General features: G+C 38.9%; 1 long non-coding RNA gene across 1 annotated transcript in view; it reads right to left on the bottom strand.

Moving 5' to 3' along the window:
• Window positions 1-26,214, bottom strand: part of LOC148773351 (uncharacterized) — a 79,453-nt gene extending 53,239 nt beyond the window's left edge. The window contains exons 1-3 of the long non-coding RNA XR_016036787.1: window positions 25,699-26,214; window positions 25,198-25,305; window positions 22,329-22,470 (exon numbers count right to left, since the gene is read on the bottom strand). This is a non-coding gene — a long non-coding RNA (uncharacterized LOC148773351). The remainder of the gene's footprint in view (window positions 1-22,328; window positions 22,471-25,197; window positions 25,306-25,698) is intronic.
• Window positions 26,215-27,873: the final 1,659 nt, after the last annotated feature.

Below are 27,873 nucleotides of genomic sequence, written 5' to 3'. Positions count from 1 at the left end.
AGAAACAAAAAACCTCAAATAGCCAAACATATCTTGTAAAACAAAAATGGAACTGGAGGAATCAACCTGCCTGACTTCAGACTATAATACAAAGCTACAGTCATCAAGATAGTATCAGTTCAGTTCAGTAACTCAGTCATGTCCGACACTTTGCCACCCTGTGAATCACAGCACGCCAGGCCTCCCTGTCCAACACCAACTCCTGGAGTTCACTCAAACTCGTGTCCATTGAGTCGGTGATGCCATCCAGCCATGTCATTCTCTGTCGTCCCCTTCTCCTCCCACCCCAAATTCCTCCCAGCATCAGAGTTTTTTCCAGTGAGTCAACACGGCGCATGAGGTGGCCAAAGTATTGCCGTTTCAGCCTCAGCATCAGTCTTTCCAATGAACACCCAGGATAGATCTCCTTTACAATGGACTGGTTGGATCTCCTTGCAGTCCAAGGGACTCTCAAGAGTCTTCTCCAGCACCAGAGTTTAAAAGCATCAATTCTTCGGCTAACAGCTTTCTTCATAGTCCAACTATCACATCCATACATGACCACTGGAAAAATCATAGCCTTGACTACATAGACCTTTGTTGGCAAAGTAATGTCTCTGCTTTTTAATATGCTGTCTAGGTTGGTCATAATTTTACTTCCAAGAAGTAAGCGTCTTTTAATTTCATGGCTGCAATCAGCATCCGCAGTGATTTTGAAGCCCAAAAAAATAAAAGCTGACAATGTTTCCACTGTTTCCCCATCTATTTCCCGTGAAGTGATGGGACCAAATGCCATGATCTTTGTTTTCTGAATGTTGAGCTTCAAACCAACCTTTTCACTCTCCTCTTTCACTTTCATCAAGAGGCTTTTTTGTTCCTCTTCACTTTCTGCCATAAGGGTGGTGTCATCTACATATCTCAGGTTATTTATATTACTCCCGGCAATCTTGATTCCAGCTTGTGATTCTGCCAGCCCAGCGTTCCTCATGATGTACTCTGCATATACGTGAAATAAGCAGGGTGACAATATACAACCTTGACGTACTCCTTTTCCTATTTGGAACCAGTCTGTTGTCCCATGTCCAATTCTAACTGTTGCTTCCTGACCTGCATACAGGTTTCTCAAGAGGCAGGTCAGGTGGTTTGGGATTCCCATCTCTTTCAGAATTTGCCACAGTTTATTGTGATCCACACAGTCAAAGGATTTGGCATAGTCAATGGAACAGAGATAGATGTTTTTCTGGAACTTTCCTGCTTTCTCCATGATACAGCAGATGTTGGCAATTTGATCTCTGGTGCCTCTGCCTTTTCTAAAACCAGCTTGAACATCTGGAAGTTCACGGACCACATATTGCTGAAGCCTGGCTTGGAGAATTTTGAGCATGACTTTAGTAGCCTGTGAGATGAGTGCAATTGTGCAGTAGTTTGAGCATTCTTTCATGTTCCCTTTCTTTGGAACTGGAATAAAGACTGACTTTTAACTGTCCTTTGGCCACTGCTGAGTTTTCCAAATTTGCTGGCATATTGAGTGCAGAACATTCACAGCATCATCTTTCAGGATTTGAAATAATTCAACTGGAATTCTATCACCTCCACTGGCTTTGTTTGTAGTGATGCTTTCTAAGGCCCACTTGACTTCACATTCCAAGATGTCTGGCTCGAGGTGAGTGATCACGCCGTCGTGATTAATTTGGTCGTGAAGATCTTTTTTGTAAAGTTCTTCCGTGTATTCTTGCCACCTCTTCTTAATATCTTCTGCTTCTGTTAGGTCCATACCACTTCTGTCCTTTATCGAGCCCATCTTTGCATGTAATGTTGCCTTGGTATCTCTAATTTTCTTGAAGAGATCTCTTGTTTTTCCTATTCTGTTGTTTTCCTCTATTTCTTTGCATTGATCGCTGAGGAAGGCTTTCTTATCTCTCCTTGCTATTCTTTGGAACTCTGCATTCAGATGCTTATATCTTTCTTTTTCTCCTTTGCTTTTCACTTCTCTTCTTTTCACAGCTATTTGTAAGGCCACCTCAGACAGCCATTTGCTCTTTTGCATTTCTTTTCCATGGGGATGGTCTTCGTCCCTGTCTCCTGTGCAATGTCACAAACCTTCGTCCATAGTTCTTCAGACACTCTATCTATCAGATCTAGTCCCTTAAATCTATTCCTCACCTCCACTGTGTAATCATAAGGGATTTGATTTAGGTCATATCTGAGTGTTCTGGTGGTTTTCCCTACTTTCTCCAATTTAGGTATGAATTTGGCAATAAGGAGTTCATGATCTGAGCAACAGTCAGCTCCTGGTCTTGTTTTTGCTAACTGTATACAGCTTCTCTATCTTTGACTGCAAAGAATATAATCAATCTGATTTCGGTATTGACCATCTGGTGATGTCCATGTGTAGAGTCTTCTCTTGTGTTGTTGGAAGAGGGTGTTTGCTATGACCAGTGCATTCTCTTGGCAAAATTATATTAGCCTTTGCCCTGCTTCATTCCGTGCTCCAAGGCCAAATTTGCCTGTTACTCCAGGTGTTTCTTGACTTCCTACTTTTGCATTCCAGTCCCCTATAATGAAAAGGTCATCTTTTTGGGGTGTTAGTTCTAAAAGGTCTTGTAGGTCGATAAAGAACTGTTCAACTTCAGCTTCTTCAGCATTACTGGTTTGGGCATAAGCTTGGATTACTGTAATATTGAATGGTTTGCCTTGGGCACGAACAGAGATCATTCTGTTGCTTTTGAGATTGCATCCAAGTACTACATTTCAGACTCTTTTGTTGACCAAGATGGCTACTCCATTTCTTCTAAGGGATTCCTGTCCACAGTAGTAGATATAATGGTCATCTGAGTTAAATTCACCCATTCCAGTCCGAGTGCGCAGACGCGAGACCCTAGCTCTGTGCGCGCAGACGCGAGAAGGCTGCACAACCGACGAGGCACAGAAGCGTGGCAGAGAAGATATACCCCACGCCCGAGGCCGGGGTGGTGGCTGAGAGGAGCTACCCCACGCCCAAGGATAGGGGCGGTGGCTGAGAGGAGCTACCCAACCCCGAGATCAGGCCCTGCGGCCGAGAGGAGCTACCCCACGTCCAAGAGTCGCTGGCTGCGTGGGCACAGGAGGGCCGAGAGGAGCTACTCCACGTTCAAGGTCAGGAGGGGCAGCCTTGAGGAGATACCCCTCATCCATGTTAAGGTGCAGCGGCTGTGCTTTGCTGGAGCAGCCATGAAGAGATCTCCCACGACCAAGGTAAGAGAAACCCAAATAAGGCGGTAGGTATTGCAAGAGGGCATCAGAGGGCAGACACACTGAAATAATAATCACAGAAAACTAGTCGATCCGATGACATGGACCACAGCCCTGTCTAGCTCAATGAAACTAAGCCATGCCGTGTGGGGCCACCCAAGACTGGCGGGTTATGGTGGAGGGGTCTGACAGAATGTAGTCCACCGGAGAAGGGAATGGCAAACCACTTCAGTATACTTGCCCTCAGAACCCCATGAAAAGTATCAAAAGGCAAAATGATGGGATACTGAATGAGGAATTCCCCAGGTCGATAGGTGCCCAGTATGCCACTGGAGATCAGTGGAGAAATAACTGCAGAAAGAATGCAGAGATGGAGCCAAAGCAAAACCAATACCCAGTTGTGGATGTGACTGCTGATAGAAGCAAGGTCCGATGCTGTAAAGAGCAATATTGCATAGGAACCTGGAATGTTAGGTCCATGAATCAAGGCAAATTGGAAGTAGTCAAACAGGAGATGGCAAGAGTGAACCTCAACATGACCAACCTAGATAGTATGTTAAAAAGCAGAGACATTACTTTGTAAACAAAGGTCCGTCTACTCAAGGCTATGGTTTTTCAATGATCATGTATGGATGTGAGAGTTCGACTATAAAGAAAGCTGAGTGACAAACAATTGATGCTTTTGAACTGTGGTGTTGAAGAAGACTCCTGAGAGTCCCTTGGACTGCAAGGAGATCCAACCAGTCCATCCTAAAGGAGGTCAGTCCAGGGTTTTCATTGGAAGGACTGATATTGAAGATGAAACTCCAAGACTCTGGCCACCCAACGTGAAGGGCTGACTGATTTGAAAAAACCCTGATGCTGGGAAAGGTTGAGGGCAGGAGGAGAAGGGGACGACAAAGGATGAAGTGGTTGGATGGCATCACTGACTCAATGCATATGGGTTTGGGTGAACCCCAGGAGTTGCTGATGGACAGGGAGGCCTGGCGTGCTGTGGTTCATGGGGTCGTAAAGAGTTGGACAGAACTGAGCAACTGATTTAAACTTAACTGAAGGAATCAAAAGACCTATATATAGAAAACTATAAAACACTCAGGGAAGAAATCTTAGATGACAAAATTAGATGGAGAAATATACTATGTTCATGGATTGGATAAATCAATATAGAGAAAATGAGTATACTACCCAAAGCAATCTACAGATTCAATGCAATCCCTACCAGCTAACAACGGTATTTTTCACAGAACTAGAACAAAGAATTTCACAATTTGTATGGAAATACATGAAAACCTCAAATTGCCAAAGCAATCTTGAGAAAGAAGAATGGAACTTGAGGAATCAACCTGCCTGACTTCACACTATACTACAAAGCTACAGTCATCAAGACAGTATGGTGCTGGCACAAAGACAGAAACATAGATCAATGAAAAATAGAAAACCCAGAGACAAATCCATGCACCTATGGACATCTTATCTTTGACAAAGAACACAAGAATATTCAATGGTGAAAAGACAATCTCTTTCACAAGTGGTGCTGGGAAAACTGATCAACCACTTGTAAAAGAATGAAACTAGGAAACGTTCTAATACCATACACAAAAATAAACTCAAAATGGATTAAAAATCTAAATATAAGACCAGATATTATAAAACTCCTAGAGGAGAACATAGGTAAAACCCTCTCTGACAAAAATCACAGCAGGGTCCTCTATGACCCACCTCCCAGAGTAATGGAAATAAAAGCAAAACTAAACAAATGGGACACAAATAAACTTAAAAGCTTTTGCACAACGAAGGAAACTAAGAAACTTGAAAAGGCAGTCTTCAGAATGGGAGAAAATAATAGCAAATGAAGCAACTGACAAAGAATTAATCTCAAAAATATACAAGCAACCCCTGCAGCTCATTTCCAAAAAAACAAATGATCCAATCAAAAAATAGCCCTAAGAACTAAACAGTCATTTCTCCAAAGAAGACATACAGATGGCTAACAAACACATGAAAAGATGCTCAACATCACTCATGATCAGAGAAATGCAAATCAAAACCACAATGAGGTACCATCTCACACCAGTCAGATTCAGTTCAGTTCAGTTCAGTTGCTCAGTTATGTCTGACTCTTTGCGACCCCATGAATTGCAGCACGCCAGGCCTCCCTGACCATCACCAACTCCCGGACTTTACCCAAACTTATGTCCATCAAGTCAGTGATGCCATCCAGCCATCTCATCCTCTGTTGTCCCCTTTTCCTCCTGCCCCCAATTCCTCACAGCACCAGGGATTGGGTGCTATCAAAAAGTCTACAAACAATAAATGCTGGAAAGGGTACAGAGAAAAGCTAACCCTCTTTCATTGTTGGTGCGAATGCAAACTAGTACAGCTACTATGGAGAACAGTGTGGAGATTCCTTAAGAAACTGGAAATAGAACTGCCATAGGACCCAGCAATCCCACTGCTGGGTATACACACTGAGGAAACCAGAATTGAAAGAAATACATGTACCCCAATGTTCACTGAAGCACTGTTTACAATAGTCAGGACATGGAAGCAACCTAGATGCCCATCAGCAGACAAATGGATAAGAAAGCTATAGTACATATACACAATGGAATATTACTTAGCTATTAAAAATAATGCATTTGAATCAGTTCTAATGAGGTGGATGAAGCTGGAGCCTATTATACAGAACTAAGAAAATCAGGAAGAGAAACACCAATACAGTATATTCACCCATATACATGGAATTTAGAAAGATGGTAATGATGACCCTATATGCGAGACAGCAAAAGAGACACAGATATAAAGAACAGACTTTTGGACTCTGTGGGAGAAGGCAATAGTGGGATGATATGAGAGAATATAATTGAAACACGTTTATTATCATCTGTGAAATAGATCACCAGTCCAGGTTCGATGAATGAGATGGGTGCTCAGGGATGATGCGCTGGGATGACCCTGAGGGATGGGATGGGGAGGGAGGTGGAAGGTGTTTCAGGATGGGGAACACATGTACACCATGGCTGATTCATATCAATGTATGGCAATAACCATTACAATATTTTAAAGTAATTTGCCTCCAATTAAAATAAATTTTAAAAATGATTAAGGCGGATTTGTCAGTGTATGGCAAAACCAATACAATATTGTAAAGTAAAAAAAAAAAAAAAACAGATACAAACCACTGTGTATAAAATAGCTACAAATGTGTATTGTATTACACAGGGGATATAGCTAGTAATCTAAAACAACTACAAATGGAGTGCAACCTTTAAAAATTGTTAATCACTGTATCATACACTTGTAACGTATAATATTATGCATCAACTATACTTCAACATAAATCTTTTAAAATTTCTTTAGAAACAGGGGAATAAGAACGGGAGGAGTCTGAAAAATCATTAGATAAAAAGAAAGGAAAGGGAAAGAATGATTACGTCTTACTGAGAATTCGAGTTATCTTTACTATGTTGTTGTCTCTACAATGTTAAGTTAGTGTCTATTGTACAGTAACTAATACAACATTGTAAGGCAACTGTACTCCAATAAAATTAATTTTAAAAAATGAAAAAGAAAAATGAATATTGGAATGAATGTGCAAAAATAAATAAAGTACCATGTCAAATAAATAAATAAACACACATACACAAATAATAATGTTGGTTAGGGTGTGGATAAAAGCAACCCTGTACACTACTGGTGGGAATGCAAGTTTTTGTAACCACTTTGGAAAACAGTACAGAGGTTCCTTAATCAACGAAAAATATACCTACCATAGGACCTGCAATACCACTCCTGGGAATGTATTATATTAAAAAAAACCCACTATTTTTAAAAGATACATGTATCCTAATGTTCACAGCAACATCATTTACAACTGCCAAGATGTGGTAGCAACTTAAGTGTCCATCACCAAATGACACAAAAAGAAAATGTGGTTTAGATATACAATGTAATAGTACTTAGCCATAAAAAAGAAGGAAATACTGCCATTGGAAGCAACATGGATGGATTTTGAGAATATTATGCTAAGTTAAGTAAGACAGAGAAAGGCAAATATTGTATATCATACATATGTGAAATCTAAAAATTACTACAGAATATAATTTTGTGAATATAATGAAAATAAACAAACTCACAGATAAATAGAGAACAAACTTATGGTCACCAGAGAGAAAGGGTTAGCAACATAGGTATAGTGAATTAAGAGGTACAAACTATTATGTATAAAATAAGCTACAAGGATATATTGTACAACACAGTGAATATAGCCACTATTCCATAACAACTATCGAAGGAATATAACATTTAAAAATTGAATCATTATACTGTACACCTGTAAATTACATAATATTTTACATCAACTGTACATCAATAAAAAATACCAAAACAGTCTTAGGAAAAGATATTGGGAGACTGATTGGATTTTAAGATGCCCTTTCAATATGCAAGAGTCTCACTTCAGATCTAAAAACACATGCAGAATGAAAGTGAGGAGATGGAAAAAGTTATTCCATGTAAATAGAAACAACAGATGACCAGTGCAAGTTCAGTGCATGAAGCAGGGCACCCAAACCCGGAGCTCCGGAACAATCCAAAGGGCTAGGGTGGGGAGGGAGGTGGGAGGGGGAGTTCAGGATGGGGGTACACATGTAATGTATATCTGTGGCTGATTCATGTTGATATATGGCAAAAACCATCACAATGTTGTAAAGCAATTGTCCACCCATCAAAATAATTAAAAAAAGAAAGTGTGGTAGTAATATTTTTATCAGACAAAATAGACTTAAAAACAAAGTCTATAACAAAAGACAAAGAAAGGCATTTTATAATGATAAAGATTTCAGTACAAGAAGAAGATGTTAAACTCATTAATATATAAGGACCTAATACAGGAGCACCTAATACACGTAGCAAGTATTATCAGACAGAGAGAGAAAATGACAATAATGCAATAACAGTAGAGGATTTTAAGACCTCAGTGACTTCAATGGACAAATGATCCAGAAAGAAAAACAAAAAGGCAACAGTATTCTTAAATGACACAACAGACCAGCTGGACTTAATAGATATCTATAGGACATTATATCCAGAAACAGCAGAGTACACATTCTTTTCAAGAATGTGAAAATAGAAATTAACTATAGGAAGGAAAACAGAAAAAGAGCAAATCTGGAGACACATTACAAAATAATATTTGGTCAATAATTAAACCAAAGAGAAAATTAGAAAGTATCTTGAAACAAATGAAAGTGGAAACACATCTTTCCAAAATCTATGGGATGCATCAAAAGCAATTCTAAGAGGAAAGTTTATAATGAAACAGGCCTTCATCAAGAAATAAAAATCTCAAAAAAATCAACCTAACCTACTACCTAAAATTAGAAAAATGAGAGAGCAGGACAAATTGACAGAGAGCATTGAAACATATACATTACCATATGAAAAACAGATAGCTAGTGGAAACTTGCTGTGTAACACAGGGAGCACAACCTGGTGTTCTATGACAATCTAGAGGGGTGGGATAGCAAGAGTGGGAGGGAGGTGTCATATCTGACTTTTAGCAACCCTATAGACAGCAGCCCGCCAGGTTCTTCTGTCCACAGAGATTCTCCAGGCAAGAATACTAGAGTGGGCTGCCATGCCCTCCTCCAGGGGATCTTCCCAACCTAGGTCTCCCACATTGCAGGTGGATTCTTTACCATCTAAGCAACCAAGGAAACCCCCTCAAGAGGGAGGGGGATACATGTATACTTATGCCTGATTCACATTATTATATGGCAGAAAGTAATACAACATTGCAAAGCAATTATCCTCCAAATAAAAATAAAAAAATAAATTTACAAAAGTATTAGAAAAAGGATAAAAAACAAAACCCAAGTCAGAAGGAATGAAATAGTAAAGATGAGAGAAGAAATAACTTATTTCTTATTAAAAAAAAACAAACAATGAAATTCAGAGCTGGTTTTTTGAAAAGGTAAAAATATTTGATAAATAGCACCATCAAGAAGAGAGTATGCAAATGAACAAAATGCAAAATGAAAGAGTAGAAATAACAATTTATAAGAGATACAAAAAATTATAAAGAGTGGGCAGTCCCGAGATGGCAGAAGAAAATGACAGGGAGATCACTGTCTCCCACACAAAATTATCAAAAGATCATTTGATTGTTGAGCAACTTCCACAAAGCAATTTCTGAATGCTGGCAGAGGACACCAAGCATCCAGAAAGGCAGCCCCTTTGAAAAGAGGTAGGACAAAATATAAAAGACAAAAACAGAGACAAAAGATTTAGGGATGGAGATCCATCCTGGAGAGGGAGTCATGAGGGTGGAGTAGTTTCCACACAGTTTGTCTGTGGGGAGTTTTAGAATCTCAGAGGGCAACATAACTGGGAGAAAAATAAACCCCACAGAATATGGGACTAACTGCAGCCACTAGTGAAGATGGAGAGGTGCCACAGAGGCTTACATCAGCCACCAGTGAGTGGGAGTTGAGCACAGAGGCATGGGCTGCATCAACGGTCCTGAGGGTAAAGACTGGGAGTGAACACCTGGAAGACAATTGCAGGGAGCTAATGTGAGATAGCTGGAGAAGGCAATGGCAGCCCACTCCAGCACTCTTGCCTGGAGAATCCCACGGATGGAGGAGCCTGGTAGGCTACACATGGGGTCGCTAAGAGTCGGACACAACTGAGCAACTTCACTTTCACTTTTCACTTTCATGCATTGGAGAAGGAAATGGCAACCCACTCCAGTGTTCTTGCCTGGAGAATCCCAGGGACAGAGGAGCCTGTTGGGCTGCCGTGTATGGGGTCGCACAGAGTCGGACACAACTGAAGCGACTTAACAGCAGCAGCAATATGAGATAGCAACCCAAACCATGGGATCACCAGAGAAACAAAAAACAAAAAGAAAAAAAAGAGAGAGAGAGACTTTCCAAAGGAGAGCAAGCTAGCTGCAGTATAGGGCCCTCCCTCCTCAGAGACAGAGAGGCAGGTGTGCGACAACCAGAGTCTGAAGGCAAGAGGCTGCTACAATCTCGGCCCCAGAGACCACATCTTCCACCAAACTGAGCAGGCTCTCAGCTGCTAACCACGTCTTCCTGGCATCCTGGATGATTAACATCCGCCGGTGTATCACAGCCTGAGATCAGCTCCCAAGAGGAGACACATGGCATACCTGGGGCTGTGTTCTTGTGGTGCACCAGAAAACTGAGCATCCAGGCCCAGGGAGGTGAATAAGACATACAGTCCACCTGGGAGAGTGCACTCACCAAGCACCCAATCATCTGAGCCGCTCAGACCTGGGAAGGGCACAAAATGCACAGCCCATCTGGGTCTGTGCCCTTGCGGAGTAGCCAAGAACCTGAGCAGCTTAGACATGGGAAATGCACAAAACACACAGCCCACTTGGACAGTGCCCTTGCAGAGCAGCCTGGAGCCTGATCAGTGTAGAACCAAGGAGCACATGCCGCCTTGGGCTGTGGCAAACACAGTAGGGTCCATCCACTGCAAGTACACCCCACACATGCCAGTGGTATTTGTTTGCAGTGTTCCTAACTCACCACAATACACATTTACAACTGAGCCTAAATAAGTGGTCACCTTTGCCCGCTTGTATCAGGACACAAATTAGACACTGAAGAGACTTGCAAACAGAGGAAGGCAAAATAAAGAAGAGAAAACAGCTCTGGAAGTGACAGATGAAACAGATTAAAACCCTGCAGTTAATACTGACTGTGCATTTGAGGGGCACCTATAGACCTTGAGAACAAGTACGAGCTGGAACAAGGGACTATCTGACACTGAACTGACCCCACACTGCCCACAACAGCTACAGAGAAATTCCTAAATATATTTTCACTACTGTCACTTTTTAATTAAAAAAAAAAAAAACTGTAGGTCTTTATTACTCCTTTAAGTTTCATTTTTATAGCCTACTATTATCTTTCAAAAAAAGACCTTATTTAAAAAAAAATAAACTCCATATGTATATCTTTAATTTTTGTGATTGATTTTGTTTTGTATTTTTTATATCATATTTTTGAGAAGCTAACCTCTATTCTCGGAGAAGGCAATGGCAAGCCACTCCAGTACTCTTACCTAGAAAATCCCATGGATGGAGGAGCCTGGTAGGCTGCAGTCCATGGGGTCGCTAAGGGTCGGACATAACTGAGTGACTTCACTTTCACTTTTCGCTTTCACACATTGGAGAAGGAAATAGCAACCCACTCCAGTGTTCTTGCCTGGAGAATCCCAGGGACGGGGCAGCCTGGTGGGCTGCAGTCTATGGGGTCACACAGAGTCGGACACGACTGAAGTGACTTAGCATCAGCAGCAACCTCTATTCTAGGTTTTTAATCTTTGCTTTTTGGTATTTGTTATCAATTTTGTACATTTAAGAATGTAATCTTACTCACCCCTAGACCTTGGAATGAGCCTTCCCAGCACCGTGGGACACAGTGGCCATGAAATGGTGTCACATGGTCAGATATGTGGCTATGAAGGGACCCTGCTGACTGGAAGTTGGTCCTTGCCAGCTGCCTCTACAAAGATTACATCATGACCATTGCAAGATGCTGACCTTCAATACCCCCTGAAAGAAGTTCAGGGTGAAAATCAGGAATGAGGCACTCTGTGCTCTGAAAAAAAAAAAAAAAAAAACTGGCAGAACAGGCCTTCAGATAGTTAGATCTTTTCTGAAAAAGGTTTTATGAGTTCCAATTCTTGCATCTTCTCATACCTAGAAAAACACTGACGTCATTTTTTCTTTTTTTTACAATTAAAAGTCAAAATAGAGTAGCTATTGTTCAGACATCCTGGGAAATAACTATTTCCCAGATATCCTGAAAAATGATATTATGGGTGTGATTTCAGATTAGACGCTGTGACCTAATGTAGAACTTAATGCTCCTGTAATGCATTTTTGCTTCTGTACTTTGCTTGCTGCTCGTAAAACCAAAGTTACTCCATTTTAAGATAAGGTTGTGTTTAAGTAAAGATTCCTAAAATTGTTTTTGAAAAAATAAAAAAATATATAAAAAAATAAAATTAATTTAAAAAAGAGAGATTTTCTGGAATAGGAAGCATGTACTGAAATTCCAAGATTCAGAACAAGTTAATTTTTAGTACTTCAAACATTATACCCTAAATAAAGAATAATGAATGTTAAAAAAAAAAAAGAATGTAATCTTCAGTATACATTTTCACTTAGGGATGTGGATTACTGGCTTGACTGCACTCTCCCTTTCTGACTCTCTCTTTTCTCCTCCAGGTCCCTGCCATCTCCTTCCTCCCTCTTCTATTCTCTACATAACACTGTGAATCTCTCCAGGTGTTCTGGGCTTGGAGAGCACTTAGGGAATTCATTACTGGCTAAATCACTCTCTCCACTTTTGACTCCTCTTTTTCCACTCCTGTTCACATCTATCTCCCTCCTCCCTCTTCTCTTCTCTATATAACTCTGTGAAACTCTCTGGGTGTTCCTCTCTCAGTGTAACTGTTTCACTATTAAGCTACGGCTTTTATCTTCTTTGTCATATGTATGGAGAAGTCTTGAGGCTGCTGTAAGAGAAGGACCAGAAGCCAGGACGGAGAAGGCAATGGCAAGCCATTCCAGTACCCCTGCCTAGAAAATCCCATGGACGGAGGAGCCTGGTAGGCTGCAGTTCATGGGGTCACTAAGTTAGACACGACTGAGCGACCTCACTTTCACTTTTCACTTTCACGCATTGGAGAAGGAAATGGCAACCCACTGCAGTGTTCTTGCCTGGAGAATCCCAGGGACGGGGGAGCATGGTGGGCTGCTGTCGATGGGATCGCACAGAGTCGGATACGACTGAAGCGACTTAGCAGCAGCAGAAGCCAGGAGCAGGAGGCTTAACTTCAACACTTTAGAACAATAGAGAACCCCTGACTCCAGGGAACATTAATAGAAATGAGCTCACCCAAAACTCTCCATACCTACACTGAAACCAAGCTCCAACCAAGAGCCAACAAGGTCCAATGCAAGACACACCATGCTAATTCTTCAGCAAAACAGGAACACACCCCTGAGCATTAAAAGACAGGCTTGCCAAAGCCAGGCCAAATCCAGAGACACCACAAAACTCACTACTGGACACATCATTGCACTACAGAGAGAAGAGATACAGTTCCACCAAACAGAGCACAGACACAAGCTCCCCCAACCAGGAAACCTTGACAATTCATTAGTCTAACCCCACCTACAGGGAGCAGACTCCACAATTAAGAGGAACCATGAACTTACAGCCTACAGAAAGGAGACCCCAAACATATCAATCTAAACAAAATGAAAAGGCAGAGAAACATTCAGAAGGTGAAGGAACATGATAAAAACCCACCAAACCAAATCAAAGAGGAGGAGATAGGGAGTCTACCTGAAAAAGAATTCAGAATAATTACAGTAAAGATGATCCAAAATCTTGAAAACAAAGCGGAGTTACAGATAAGTAGACTAGAGACAAGGATTGAGAAGATAAAAGAAATGTTTAATAATGACCTAGAAGAAATAAAGAAGAGTCAATCAACAATGAATAATACAATAACTGAGATTAAAGCACTCTGGAGCGAATCAACAGTAGAATAACTGAGGCAGAAGATAGGGTAAGTGAGGTGGAAAATAGAATGGTGGAAATAAGTGAACAAGAGAGGAAAAAATAATTAAAAGAAATGAGGACAACCTCAGAGACCTCTGAGACAATGTTAAGTGCCCCAACATTTGAATCATAGGTGTCCCAGAAGAAGAAGACACAAAGAAAGTGCATGAGAAAATACTTGAGGAGATAACAGTCGAAAACTTTCCTAAAATGGGGAAGGAAATAGTTCTGCAAATCCAAGAAACCCAGAAAAACCCAAACAGGACAAATCCAAGGTGAAACACCCGAATACACATATTAAACAAACTAACAAAGATCACAAACAAAGAGCAAAACTTAAAAGCAGCAAAGGAAAAGCAACAAATAACACACAAGGGGATGCCCATAAGGATAACAGCTGATCTTTCAAAAGAAACTCTTTAGGCCAGAAGGGAATAACAGGGCATACTTAAAGTGATGAAAGAAAAACCTACAACCAAGATTAATCTAACCAGAAACCCATCTCATTCAGATATGAAGGAGAAATCCGAAACTTTACAGAGAAACTAAAGCTGACAGAACTCAGCACCACCAAACCAGCTCTTCAACAAATGCTAAGTTATCTTCTCTAGACAGGAAACAGAAAAGTTTTATAAAAATAAACCCAAAACAACAAAGCAAATAGTAACAGGACCATGCTTATCAATAATCACCTTAAATGTAAATGGGTTAAATGCTCCAACCAAAAGACAGACACAGGCTGAATGGATACAAAAACAAAACTCCTATATTTGTTGTCTACAAGAGACCCACCTCAAAATGAGGGACACATACAGACTGAACGTGAAGGGATGGAAAAAGATATTTCATCCAAATGAAAACCAAAAGAAATCAGGAGCAGCAATACTCATATCATATAAAATAGACTTTGAAATGAAGGCCATGGTAAAAGAAAAAGATTGAAACTACATAATGATCAAAGGATCAATCCAAGAAGATAAAACAATTATAAATATAAATGCATTCGACACAGGAGCACCACAATATGTAAGACAAATGCTAAGAAGAATGAAAGGGGAAATTAACAGCAACTCATAATAGTGAGGGGCTTTACTACCCAACTCACACCTATGGATATATATATATATATCAAGCAACGAGAAAATTAGCAAGGAAAACAAGCTTTAAATGATACAATGGACCAGTTAGATATAATTGATATCTATAGGGCATTTCACCCAAAAACAGTATTTTCAACTTTTTCTCAAGTGCATATAGAACATTCTCCAGGACTAATCACATCCTGGGCCATAATTCTAGCCCTGGTAAATTTTTAAAAATTGAAATCATTTCAAAAATCTTTTCTGATCACAAAGTGGTAAGATTAGATATCAACAACGGGGGGGGGGGGATACTATAAAAAACACAAACATATGGAGGCTAAACAACACGCTTCTGAATAACCAATAGATCACTGCAAATATAAAAAACAAAATCAAAATATGAATAGAAACAAGTGAAAATGAAAACATGACAATGCAAAACCTATGGGAGTCAGTAAAAGCAGTGCTAAGAGGGAGGGTCATAGCAATACAAACCTACCTCAACAGGAGAAACAACAAATAAACAACCTAACTTTATTCCTACAGCATCTCAAAGAGGAAAAATAACCCCAATGTTAGTAGAAGGAAAGAAAGCATAAAAATTGAAGCAGAAATAAATGAAAGAGAAACAAAGGAGACTACATCAAAAATCAACAAAACTAAAAGCTACTTCTTTGAGAAGATAAATAAAATAGACAAACCATTAGCCACACTCATCAAGAAAAAAAGGGAGAAGAATAAAATCAATAAAATTAGAAATGAAAATGAAGAAACCACAAAGACAACACAGAAATACAAAGGATCATAAGAGACTACTATCAGCAAATATATGTCAATAAAATGGACAAGTTGGAGGAAATGGACAAATTCTTAGAAAAGTATAACCTACCAAAACTGAACCAGGAATAAATAGAAAATTTTACAGACCCATCAGAAGCACAGAAATTGAAACTGTAATCAAAATTCTTCCAGGAAACAAAAGTCCAGGACCAGATGGCGTCAAGGTGAATTCTACCAAAAATTTAGAGATGAGCTAACACCTATCCCACTCAAACTCTTCCAGAAAGTTGCAGAGGAAGGTAAACTGCCAAACTCGTTCTGTGAGGCCACCATCACCCTAATACCAAAACCAGACAAAGATGCCAGAAAAATGAAAACTATAGGCCAATATCACTGATGAACATAGATGCAAAAATCCTAAATAAAATTCTAGCAAACAGAATCCAACAACACATTAAAAGCATCATACATCATGACCAAGTGGGCTTTATCCAAGCGATGCAAGGACTCTTCAATATTTGCAAATCAATCAATATGATACACAATATTTACAAAATGAAAGATTAAAAACCAAATGATTATATCAGTAGATTCAGAGAAAGCCTTTGAGAAAATACAACAGTGATTTATGATAAAAAAAAAAAAAACTCTGCAGAAAGCAGGAATAGAAGGAACATACCTCAACATAATAAAAGCCATATGTGACAAACCCACAGCAAACATTATTGTCAATGGCAAAAAACCTGAAAGCATTTCCTTTAAATGTCAGGAACAAGACAAGGGTGCCCACTCTCACCACTACTATTCAACACAGTTTTGGAAGTCCAAACCACAGCCATCAGAGAAGAAAAAGAAATAAAAGAATCCCGACTGGAATAGTAATAGTACAACTCTGTTTGTGGATGACATGATCCTCTACATAGAAAACCCAAAAGACAACACTAGAAAACTACTACTAGCTATAATCCCGCTAGCAGTGTTGTGGGATATAAAATTAATAAAGATAAATCCGTTGCATTACTATACACTAACAATGAGAAAACAGAAAGAGAAATTATGAAAACAATTCCATTTACCATTGCAACTAAAAAAATAAAATACTTGGGAATAAGTTTACCTAAAGAAACGAAAGACCTACATACAGAAAAATAAAAAGACCTACATACAGAAAAATAAAAAAAAGAAAAAACACTGCTGAAAGAACTCAAAGATGACACAAATAGATGAATAAATATATCATGTTCGTGGATTGGGAGAATTGATAGAATGAGAATGAGTATATTACCCAAAGTAATCTACAGATTTAATGCAATCCTTATCAAGTTACCAACAGTATTTTTCACAGAACTAGAACAAATAATTTCACAATTTGTCTGGAAAAGCAAAAAAAAAAAAAAAAAAAACTCGAATTGCCAAAGCAATCTTGAGAAAGAAAAATGGAACTGGAGGAATCAACCTGCCTGACTTCAGACTACAAAGCTACAGTCACCAAGATGGTATGGCACTGATACAAGGACAAAAATATAGATCAATGGAATAAAATAGAAAGCTTAGAGATAAATCCACACACCTATGGACACCTTATCTTTGACAAAGGAGGCTAAAATATACAATGAAGAAAAAACACTCTCTAACAATTGGTACTGGGAAAACTGGTCAACCACCTGTTAAAAGATGAAACTAGAACACTTTGCAACACCATACACAAGAATATACTCAAAATGTATTAAAGATCTAAATGTAAGACCAGAAACTATAAAATGATTAGAGGAAAACATAGGCAGAACACTCTCTGACATAAGTCACAGCAAGATCCTTCCCATGACCCACTTCCCAGAGTAATGTAAATAAATGCAAAAATAAACAAATGAGACCAAACTAAATGTAAAAGTTTTTGTACAATGAAGGAAACTATAAGCAAGGAGAAAAGGCAGCCTTCAGAATGGGAGAAAATGATAGCAAATGAAACAACTGACAAAGAATTAATCTCAGAAATATAAAAGCAGCTCATGCAGCTCAATTCCAGAAAAATAAACGACCCAATAAAAAAAAAAATGGACCAAAGAACTAAACAGACATTTCTCCAAAGACATACAGATGGCTACCAAACATGTGAAAAGATGTTCAGCATCACTCATTATAAGATAAATGCAAATCAAAATCACAGTGAGGAAACATCTGACGCTGGTAAGAATTGCTGCCATCAGAAAGTCTACAGATAATAAATGCTGGAGAGGGTGTGGTAAAAAGAGAACCCTCTTACACTGTTGGTGGGAATGCAAACTAGTATAGCCACTATGGAGAACAATATGGAGATATCTTAAAAAAACTGGTAATAGAACTCCCATATGACCTAGCAATCCCACTGCTGGACATGCACACCAAGGAAACCAGAACTGAAAGAGATACGTGTACCTCATTGTTCGTTGCAGCACTGTTTACAATAGCTAGGACATGGAAGCTGGAGAAGGAAATGGCAACCCACTCTAAAATCCCATGGATGGAGGAGTCCAGTAGGCTACAGTCCATGGAGTCTTCACTTTCACTCTCATGCATTGGAGAAGGAAATGGCAACCTACTCCAGTATTCTTGCCTGGAGAACCCCAAGGACAGAGAAGAGTGGTGGGCTGTCTATGGGTCACACAGGGTCGGACACAACTGAAGCGACTTAGCAGCAGCAGGACATGGAAGCAACCTAGATGTCTATCAGCAGACGAATGGATAAGGAAGTGGTGGTACATATACACAATGGAATACTACTCAGCTATTAAAAATAATGTATTTGAATAAGTTCTAATGAGGTGGATGTAACTGGAGCCTATTATACAGAATTAAGTAAGTTAGAAAGAGAAACACCAATACAGGATATTAACACATATATATGGAATTTAGAAAGATGGCAATGATGATCCTATATGCAAGACAGCAAAAGAGACACAGAGGTAAAGAACAGACTTTTGGACTCTGTGGGAAAAGGAGGGTGGCATGATTTGAGAGAATAGCACTGAAACATGTATATTACCATATGTGAAATAGATGACCAGTGCAAGTTTGATGCATGAAGCAGGGCTCTCAAAGCTTGTACTCTGGGACAATCCAGAGGGATAGGATGGGATGGGAGGAGAGAGGAGGGTTCAGGATGGGGGAACACATGTACAGTCATGGCTGATTCATGTAGATATATATGGCAAAAATTACCACAATATTGTAAAGTAATTAGCCTAAAATTAAAAAAAATAAATTTATTTAAAAACAATAAAAGGCAATTGGCTCACACACACAAAAAAAAAGAAACAGATCCACACTTGACTGGGTTTTGTTTCTCACAGTGAAGTCCTCTGTATCCCCAGTTGTTTTATTCTTCCTAGATATACAGTTCACAAAATCACACACATGCTTTAGTATAAATTAACTTAATTAAGAATAGAACATTCAAGGCTTTTTCTATACAGATGAAAAAAATCTTCAACAAAATATTAGCAAAATGAATCCAACAATATATAAATACCATAATCAACTTGGAGTTATTCCAAGATCACAAAGATGGTTCAACACTCACAAATCAATAATGTGATACATCACAATGACAAAAGGAAGGAAGAAAATCAAATCTCAATAGACATAGAAATAGGAGTTGATAAAATTCAAAGTCCATTCATCAAAAAAAAACTATCATCAAAGTGAGTACAGAGGGATCCTATCTCAACATAATAAATACCATTTATGACAAACTCAACAGCCAATATAATACTCAAAGCCTTCCTGCTAAATTCAGTAACAAGACAAGTATGCCCATTCTCGCCATTTATCTAATACAGTAGTGGAAGTCACAGCCAGAAGAGTCTAACAAGAAAAATAATAAAAATTATCCAAGTCGGAAGGTAAGTGAAAAAATTCAGTCTGCAGATGATATGATACATTATAAAAAGTATTCTAAAGTCTCCACCCAAAATCTATCCGAATAAATTATTTTAGCAAGTTTTCAAGATACAAGATTCATATACAGAAACATGTCACAATTCTATGTACTAACAATGAAATATTAGGAAGAAAAATCATGAAAACAATTCCACTTGAAGTTGCATCTAAAAGAATAAAATGCCAAGGAATGAACTGAACCAAGAAAGTGAAAGCTCTGTACTCTGAAAACTATAAAATACTGATGAAAAAAAAATTGAAGATGATACAAAGAAATGCAAATATATCCCACACTGTTGGTCTGGGAGAATTAATCTTTTTTAAAATGTCCATACTTCCAAAGGCAATCTAGAGACTTAAAACAATCTCTCTTAAAATACCCATGACGTTTTTTACAGAAATAGATCAAATATCCTAAAGTTAATATGGAACCACACAAAATTCCAAACTGTCAAAGCAATCTTGAGAAAAAAGAACAAAGCTGAAGATAAAAACCTCTCAGACTTCAGACTATAATACAAAGCTACAGTATCAAAGCAGTGTGGTATTCGCACAAAAACAGACATAGATCAATGCTACAGAGTAGAGATACCACAAATAAACTTATGCACCCATGATCAACTAATCTATGACAAAGGAGTCAAGAATATACAATGGAGATAAGACAGACTTTTCAACAAGTGGTGCTGGGAAAACTGGACAGCCACATATAAAACAATGAGATTAAAACAGTCCATCATACCATATATAAAAATAAACTCAAAATGGTTTAAAGACCTAAATGTAAGAGCAGATATCATAAAACTCCTAGAAGAAACATAGGCAGAATATTCTTTGACATAAATCACAGCAATATTTTCTTGGATCAGTCTTCTAAGGCAAAAGAAATAAAAGCAAAAATAAGTAAATGGCAGCTTGCTCCTTAAAAGCTTTTGCACAGCTAAGGAAACCACTGATAAAAAGAAAACTCTACCTACAAAATTGCAGAAAATACTTGCAAATGATAAGACTACTAAGGGGTTAATATCCAAAATATACAAACAGTTCATAGAACTTAACATAAAAAAGCCAACAAAAAATGGGCAGAAGACTTGAATAGACATTTTTGCAAGGAAGCAGATGGTCAGGAGGTACATGAAAAGATGTTAAACATTGCTAATTGTTACAGAAGTGCAAATAAAAGCAACAATGAGATATCACCTTACATCTGTCAGAATGGCTATCATCAAAGTGTACACAATTACAAATGTTCGAGAGGATGTGGAGAAAATGGAACCTTTGTACACTGTTGGTGAGAATTTAAATTGGTGCACCACCGTGGAAAACAGTATGGAGGGGTCTCAAAAAGCTAAAAATAGAACTATCATATCACCCAGCAATTCCATATTGAGTGCATATCCAAAGATACTAATTAAAAAAGATACATGCACCCCAATGTTCACAGCAGAACTATTTACAAAAGTGAAGATATGGAACCCACCTTCCATATTACTCAGCCATGAAAAAGAATAAAATTCTGTCATTTGAAGCAAAGTGGATGGACCTACAGAATAGTATGCCAAGTTAAATAAGTTGAAGATAAATACTGTATAAAATATAATACCAGTTAATGTATATGCAAAACAGAAACATGGTAACATTAAGAATTACAAAATAATTAAAATATGAACTAAAATTTTTGAAATTTACTTTTCACTTGACATGCCTCTGCATAAAAATAATTGTGTTGATATAAATGATGTAAGTTCTCACATAAATTTTTGTGCTAGATAAATGTAATATTTCAACTTAATGTGAAGATAAACTTATACACTATAACTATTTTTATGGATGGGGATTAAGTTTAAAAAGTATAAACAAGATATTATAATTCTGTAATGATGAAATATGATTTTTATCTATATAGTACCTTAAACATTTTACTTAACAAAACAGAATATGCTAAGCCATCTTTAGTAATCCTTATGTAAAGAAAATACTGCAATAAAGCAAACTTCACAATCACTAATCATCTTTAGAAGAGTTTCTGTAATTAAAAAATGCTAAGAGCAGCCAGTCTTCTCTAACGTGCTCCTTGGTGTGTTGCTAATAAAGACATCTGATAAAAGACAACTTTGGATCTTTTCTCACTCTTAAATCAGTAAACATATGATGTTTTCAATACCTATTAAAGTAAACAGCAAGTAATAGAGGCAGGCATAGCCCTTGCTCTCAAATGTCAGATTTATTTTAAATATAACAAACTATAATTAATAATAAAATTAATTTAATTAATGACATTTAACTTCTCTTTTCATTGCATCTACTACTCTATAATCCATTTTGCTCAGTCAGTATTAGCTCCTTCCAATAGAAGAATGTAAATCACATCTGTTAGGCCGTGTGCTTTATTTACCAGTGTGGTTGCCTCATGTCATTACTTTAGAATGTTTGATTGCACATTAATTAATTTAAGTCCAATTCACAATTAATATATTAATTAAAATTTAATTAATACATTAATTCCAACAGTCATACAAGGAAGACACTAAACAAGAAATGAAAATTTTTTCTGAGAATGTGTTTATTAAAACATAATGCTATGAACCTTTAAACACAGTTTCAGGTTCAAATCTTTAATACTGAAGGATCTTTTGTAAAATATTACAAAATAATTTGCTTTTTTATATTAACACTTTGTGAAATGTGATCTGCAGAGCTAAAATGTTTCAAAACATCTTACCTTCTATCCACAGATGAACTTCAATAGGAGAAGATGTCACAGCAGGATATCGTGGCACGACATGGTTGTGCCACGTCTGAGAATGGATAAGTAGAGAAAGTCTTCTGATGGCTAATGTTTAAGGCTTAGATATTCTGAGTAGCTAAGGATGAAATAACAGAATTTAATCAGGTTCAGGCCTTATCTATTTATACAGACCGCATTATATTAGCATATGCTGTCAGGTAGGGGAGTTTAGGGTAAAATTTGTTGTTGGGGTAATATAGTCCATCATTAAACAATTATGCTACTATTTACTGAATGCCTCTTTAGTAAAATACAAAACTCAGATATAAATCGGAATGAAATACCAATACATGCTACAATGTGAAAAAACCCTGAAAACATGCTAAGTGAAAGAAGCCAGACAGATAAGGTTGAGTATTATATGATTCCATTTAGTTGAAATATCCAGAATAGATAAATCCACAAACACAGAAAGATTAGTGGTTGCCAGGGGTTGTAGGGAGGCAGGGAATAGTAACTGTTTAATAGGTACAGGGTTCCATTTTGGGATAATGAAAATGTTTTGGAATTAGAAAGTGATGGTTGCACAACACAGTGAATATACTAAATATCTCTGAATTGTGAACTTTAAAATAGTTAATTTTATGTCATATGAGTTTTACCTTAATAAAATAAAAAGAAAAAAGACTACAAATATAAATCTGACACAACTTCTGTCCTAGAGGAACTGTGAATCTGTTAAGATCAAAAGTACATTAACAGCATTGGTAACTAGCTTAAGACATGTACCATACAGAACAAGAGCTAAAGAGTTAACACTTAAAGAAACAGCTTCATGGAGGAGGTGGCATCTGAGTCAAGGCAAAGAAGACTAGAAAGAAAAGAACCTTAAGAAAAGAATAGTAATATTTGCCCTATCTACATCAGGAGTGCCTTGTGAGATCCGTGGAAAGAAAAATGAGGAGAACACTTTCTAAAATCAAAGATACTCATTACAGAAATGTGAATCATTATTAGTACTGGTAATTTTCAAGCTTAAAGTTGTTGCAGCTTGCAGTGTTCCTACCTTTATTACTCAGCTCTTGAAACCCACAATAGGGAAGATACAAAGGATATATTAATGGCAATTTATAAAGTAATATTGTAATAATGCAGATGCTCTTAGAATCAACTCTTCCACTTCCATTTACTGTCTTTAAATTTTATAACTGTGTATGTAGAAATGCTTTAATTTGAGTCATTGATGCTAACATTAAACAAATGCTCTGAAATCATAGCCAAAGCACTCTGGAAAAACACTTCAACATAGGTCTCACTTTCCCAGCCTAAATAGGTTTGACCAAATTAAACAAGTGGTACTGCCATGTTGTTGTTTTTTTTTGCCCCCCCCCCCACTGAGCCAATTAACTCAAGTCCTGCCTTATACAGTCACTTCTCGAACTACTAGAGAATATTTTGTTTACCTTAATCTTGTTTGTCAAGAAACCTGGGTTTGAATATCTTTTAAATATATGCAGATATGACAAGGGGCTGGCATGCTTTCTAGAGCAGCCATGTCCAAAAGAACTTTCTGCAATGTTGGAATATTCTACATCTGAACTGTTCAATACATATGGCCACATATGTCTGTTCAGTTCAGTTCAGTCGCTCAGTCGTGTCTGAATCTTTGCGACCCCATGAATCACAGCACGCCAGGCCTTCCTGTCCATCACCAACTCCCGGAGTCCACTCAAACTCATGTCCATCGAGTCGGTGATGCCATCCAGCCATCTCATTCTCTGTCGTCCCCTTCTTCTCCCGCCCCCAATCCTTCCCAGCATCAGAGTCTTTTCCAGTGAGTCAGCCTGTCGCATGAGGTGGCCAAAGTATTGGAGTTTCAGCTTTAGCATCAGTCCTTCCAATGAACACCCAGGATTGATCTCCTTTAGAATGGACTGGTTGGATCTCCTTGCAGTCTAAGGGACTCTCAAGAGTCCTCTCCAGCACCACAGTTCAAAGCATGTAAAATATGATTAGTGGGACTTGAGAACACAATTTTGAATTTTGATTAATTTTAACTGATGGAAATTTTAATAGCCACATGTGGCTAGTGGTACTAGATTAGACAACAGAGTTCTAGAAAGTACAGTCAAGTGGGTTATGGTCTCTGCTATACATCAATACAAATCAGTCATAATTATATATATATATATATAAGCTTCCCAGTAGTTCAGCAGTAAAGAATCTGCCTGCAATGCAGGAGATACAGGAGATGCAGGTTCAACCCCTGGGTCAGGAAGATCCCTGGAGAAGGGCATGGCAATCCATTCCAGGATTTTTCCTGGAGAATCCCATTGACAGAGGAGCCTGGCAGGCTACAGTCCCTAGGGTCGCAAAGAGTTGAAGATGACTGAAGCGACTGAGCACACGCACACATAGATAGATAGATAGATACACACACACACACACACACACACACACACACATATATATATATACCCCTTCCCTGTTGAGCCTCCCTCCCCCACCCCACCCCCACAATACATCTCTCTAGGTCATCACAGAGCACCTGTCAGGACTCCCTGTTATATGGCAGCTTTGCACTAGTTATCTATTTTACATGTTAGTTTTTATATGTCAATGCTACTTTCTACCACCACGACATTGAAAAGCAATTATCCTCCAATTAAAAGGAAAATACTAGGGTTATATATCTGGTAGACATTCTCAGACTAAAAATGAGGGTTGTTAGGGGAATAGGAAGATTTGAAAAATTCCTAATGCTTACTGTCAGATTATCTGTAGCCTTAAAATGGATGAAGAAACTGGCAATGAGGCTACCAGCACCAACAAGCTGCTGGTCTTTCTCTGATTTTCCCCTCACCTGAGGTGTGAGGTTAAGTGAGGCTTCACAGAGGTAGCAGGGTGGATAAAAGAAAGGACCTTAGGTAGGCTCCAGTGGCGAACTAACCTCCAATAGGTTTCAGTTACTCTGAAAAAAATAAAATAAATATAGTTAGTATAACAGAAACCCTTAGTGAAGTTCTGGCATCCAGCAGAGAGTCTGTTAAAATAAAGAGGGAAAAATTTCATATAATTCGAGAACAATCAACAGATGGGTAATATGGGCTTACTATGTGCCAGACAGTGAATTTCATTAATTAAAAGATGTGGTTGTGCTTTCTATGATTGTGTAATATTACTTAAAATCCTTCAAGGAAAGCAAGTTTTGGTGTGCAATGGCTTTCTTATTCTTTTTTTGCTATTTAACAGTACTCCTTGAAATCTACCTAAATGGCTTTTCTCTTTTTGTTCTCTTTGTTTTGTTTGTTTTGGTCCTTCCAGTTTCTACTGCTTTCTTCATTTAACTCCAGATAAACGTTACCTGTTTTTCACTCTTGCATATCCACGTGGCTGTTTATGCAAAATATTCACCAAGAGTTTTCATCTCAGCTTAAAAAATAAAGGAAACAAAACTGTCAAAATAATTAAAAAATTAGTGATCAAATTTCCCTTTTCAAGATCTCAAAGCATTCTTATGAATATTGACTAGCTTTGAACATTATTTCCAATTACATTCCTTTACGTAGAAAGGTTTGGGTCTACAGTCTATGTAGGAAGATAAACTAGAAGTTCAATTTGAATGGCCCTAATTGCTAGCGTTTTAATTAAGCTTAATGTATTTTAAATGCACAACTATAGAAATTCTATTATCCATATCCAAGACAATAAGTTGTTAAAATTTCAAACAAACAAAATATTCTAAATGATATCATCAGCTCATCCTGGCAGGGTGGATTTCTTTCTTTTTTTTTTTTAATTTATTTTATTGGAGGCAAATTACCTTACATTAATATATTGATTGGTTTTGCAATACATTGACACGAATCCGCCCCGGGTGTACATGTGTTCCCTTTCTTGAACCCCCCTCCCACCTCCCTCTTCCCCATATCCTCCCTCCCAGGTCATCCCCGTGCACCAGCCCCAAGTAGGGTGGATTTCTTTATGCATAAGAAAACAATATAAATAATGCTGAGAGGGATTACTATGTTATTATCATACAGGAAGAATAATCGACTCAGGGAACCAAAAAAAAAATACAGTTGATATCTAATCGTAAGGTTGGAATTCGACGGTTAGAAGAGACGTCACAGAGTTCGACGAGGCAGCAGCTCGCGTTTGCCAACAGCTAAAGTTCTGTGGTAAATTTTCCTCATGTCGAGCTGAAGTTAGCCTGCTCTAAATTCGCGCCCCCACGCCCCCATTTTCCTCCTTGTTCTGCCTCAGGCTGTCCCTGTGAAGGAAATCTCTGGAGACTTTCACCTCAGAGAGACTCCTCCAATTTATGGCCCTGTCCCACCAAGTTGTCAGTTAGCCAAACTGACTGTCCCCTCACTCCCTTTATCCGTCCTCGGTTTTTCGTAGGACACGTTCCCTGCCTGGCCTCTCCCAAAAGTTTTCCACTAGTCTGTCAGGACCTCCATCTACAATGAGAAGCTTCGAACAGAGCTGCGAGACTGAGGCAGCCTGACCACCTGAGGCCAAGGGACAAAGGGCCTCCCGGTTACTCTGACTCTCCCCGTTCCTCTGCCCTGGCAGTCCGGTGGGCCTCCTCCCCTCCACAACTACTCGCGTTTTGTTAGACCATTTTTCCATGGATCCTCCTCAGAATGGTAAACGCCTCCCGCTACAGCCGCACCCGAGGGTTACAGCAAGCCGCCTTCCTACTTGCCTCTTCCCCTACCCTCTCCGGCCAGACGCCGCGGGGGCAGGATTCCCTCAGCTACCAATAGAGCGGTTGGGTAGGGGAAGGACAGGTCCCGGTTGCGGGGCGCCCAGCACGCGGGTCACCGCTGCCCTCAGCGCCCGGCGCGTGCCAAGGAACCTCCGGCTGCGGGTGACGTAACTCTGCCCCGACCTGGCGCGCGGGGGTGGGGTTAGCGGTAGGGGCGGGGGAAGTGAGGGAAGAGGAGGCGGGGGGACTGTTAGGGAGGCCGCCGTTGGCGGGGGAGCTGGTCTTCGCCCTTTACCCGCACTTAATAGCTGTTGAAAAAGTTTGTTTTCCCTATAATACTGTACAAATATCTGTGGGTGTACTTTAAGGGGTCTAAAGAGATTAAACACAGAGACACAGTAGCGCGTGCGCGCGCGCGCACACACACACACACACACATAAACACACACACAAAATCAAGGTGAGCAAGAATCCAAAGCAACAAGAAAACTAACCTGGAAGCAACAGGTGGTCAGATTTCTCAATGAAAGAAATGGTCGAAGGAATGCTGAACCAATGTGAAATATCCCTCTCTGGCGTTTATGGGAAGTCCACTTTCTTTTTTTTTTTTTTTCCTCCTTTCTTAATCTAAGCTTGTAGACCTAGAAACTGAGGCCTCGAGTTGAAGGCGTGGGGGCGGGGATGGGGGAAGGCTACAACTAGGATCTCTAGTAGTCTAACATTCTCATGATTAGTTCAAGTAGCTTCCATTTTGAAGTGCTATGGATTTAGATAATATGCTGGTTTAAAGTGGACCCGTGCTAGTACTCAGTGTTCAAAATTAAA

Source organism: Moschus berezovskii, chromosome X, assembly GCF_049115385.1.
Source record: "Moschus berezovskii isolate FMDL1 chromosome X, NW_MosBer_1.0, whole genome shotgun sequence".
Lineage (NCBI taxonomy): Eukaryota > Metazoa > Chordata > Mammalia > Artiodactyla > Moschidae > Moschus > Moschus berezovskii.
The sequence above is the reverse complement of the archived record's forward strand: the minus strand, read 5'-3'. Positions and strand labels throughout refer to the sequence as shown.